We start from the raw sequence: 2,712 nt of genomic DNA, 5'->3' as shown, positions 1-2,712 counted from the left end.
CCTACCATTTGCAATGACATGGATGGACCTAGAGGTTATTATGCTAAGTAAAATAAGTCAGACAGGGAAAGATAAATATCATATGATTTCACTAACATGCGGAATCTAAGGAACAAAAAGAATAAACTAATCAAAAACAGACTCACAAATATAAAGGATAATCTTGTGATGACCAGAGGGGTATGAAGTTAGGGGGCTGAAAGAAAGGGGTGAAGAGTTAAGAAAGTACAAATTAGTAGTTGATAAATGGTCACAAGGATGGGGAGCATGACATAGGTAGCACGGCATAGGGAATGCAGTGAGCAGTAATGTAATGACTAGGTGTGGAGCCTGAGGAGAGAAAGAGTAATTAGAAAGATCGTTTCATAAACTATATAAATGCCTAACCAATGTACTGTATACTTGAAACTAATAATAAAATAAAATTTTAAAAAATAGGTTCTGAATAAGCCCTGCCCCACCATTGCTACAGACATAACTAAAAACATCTAAATTCTGGAGATAGCTTGTGTATAAAAATCATAATTTAGATTATCACTCTATGGCATAAGACATTTGGATTGAGTTTTTTACTTTTTAATTAATATTGGAATGATGACACTCCAATTCTTGAATCTGGGACTCAGCTGATCTTCATCCATCCACAACTATAACACTTTGTAAGTGTAGCATTAATCATTGTATAAGATGAACCTCACACTTACCACTTCCATGACACTACCATATTTTCTAATGCACTCTTTGGAACATACATTTGCCTAGAAAATAATTACAACATATTGCACACTAGTTAATTCAGAGCCATGTTAAATAATAAGCAATTCTATCTATCAGTTACTTGAAAGAAATCTGCACAAAAGAAAGGTAAATGTTAAAATCATAACTATAAAAGTGATAATTTAATTTGTCTCACAAATAAAGTTTAGCTATTGAACTAGAGTATATATTTTAGATCAATTGAACCTGTGCCACTAATATTTAATAATTAGTTATGAGGTTTGTTATTTTGTGACCTGAAATACCAGTTATAAGCTATGAAAATGAGAAAATTCAAGGTCATGCAGTCAATTATTTGGATATAAAATAAATATAAATATCATTCTTTCCTCTATCAAAGGCTAAGAGAAATTTTAAAAAAACAAGGCATCCATTTCTCTGCCCTGAGGCAGGTCCATGAATACCTGTTCTGATTCTGAATATGATACCACTGACCCATTACAAGTGAGTCATTACAGTATTTTTGCATTAGCAGTGAAGACTTTTTCCCTATTTAACCCTTTTTACCAAACATTGATTTACTAGATTGAACCAAAATTCTTCAAATGCACTGAAATCAACTGACCCTCTTAGGAGTGAGCAAACATAAAATCAAACCTCAAATAACATTAGAACGGTGACCTGATAACATATCTACATATATGGAATCTAAGTTATAGGCTTCACTTATTTGGTAGAGAAAACAATATTCTCAATGGGACAGTGAAGCATGCTCCATACTGAAAGATTCAGAGTCCATAATACCCATTGTCTCTCCCAATATAGAAGGCAGACAGAGATGAAAATGACAGGGATTGTGGAGGTTGGAACAGACTTGCTAATGCTTCGCTCTTGATTAATACTCAGTTCCTGGCATAAGCTAAGACAACTCAAATCACCTTGTGGAGGAAGGCAGTTTATCATAAGGCAGAGAGCCAACCACAATACACTATCGATAGGCAGATGGATATAAAGATGACCAGAAGTGGCCACACTAAGCATCTCAGTTCCTTTTCCAATAAGCTAGCCAAAAATATTACTCCCTGCCCCTAGGAAACAGTAATAGAAAGGGTATAGTAGCTGGAATTATTTTCTCCATTCATATCAGTCTTGAGGAGTAAAAATGAAATTTCTTTCCCTTACCTTTGGAAATAAAAGGACTGAAGAATAATTTTTCTTGCTTCAACACTGAAAAGAAAATATAATCATATGTCTATAGATTCTGAATTGAATATTTGGTTAGTTTTTATTTATTTCACTTTATTACCTATTTCAGTAGGGCTCTCAAAACTCCATCTCAGAAAGGTGACACACCTTATTATACCTGTATAGGAATCCCAAAAAACTATCTCATAATGTAATTTGTAAGAAGTCTGCCCTTAGTTGATATGGGCTTATTTTAAAATTCACGTGAATAAAAGGAATAATTTTATTTGCAGAATAATTGTTGTAAAATCACAATAGGAGACATACCTACAAAATTAAAGAATTTGTAATTGTAATATTTTACTGACCTGAAAAATAATCCCCCTAATTCAAAATAAACTTTTCTATATACTTGATTATAAAATTTTCTTATGAATTATAGTTATTTTAAATTATACCATATACATCAAAAACATTTAACAATAAGAATTTGAAGTATTAAATTCTTATAATATTTTATACATTTTCTTGACAAGTAGTTTAAAATTTATATATTTTTCTAAAAAATAATTTAAAACTATTTCAAATTGAGCTCTTATTATTTTTAAAAATGAGCCTAAATAACTTGATTTTACTGCTGATTCTATGAGCAAGAGGGGTGAAAAGAAAAAAAGAAAGCTTAACTATCTGTTTGTTCTTTTCCAATCATAAATTCGAATCTCATATTTTGCATTGTGTCATCCAATTGACTAGATATTTCTCCAAAGACTATCCAAGACAGAGAAATTCTCTATTTGTGGGAGATTTTTT

Source organism: Pteropus alecto, unplaced genomic scaffold (assembly GCF_000325575.1).
Source record: "Pteropus alecto unplaced genomic scaffold, ASM32557v1 scaffold69, whole genome shotgun sequence".
NCBI lineage: Eukaryota > Metazoa > Chordata > Mammalia > Chiroptera > Pteropodidae > Pteropus > Pteropus alecto.
Note: the sequence above shows the minus strand (reverse complement) of the source record.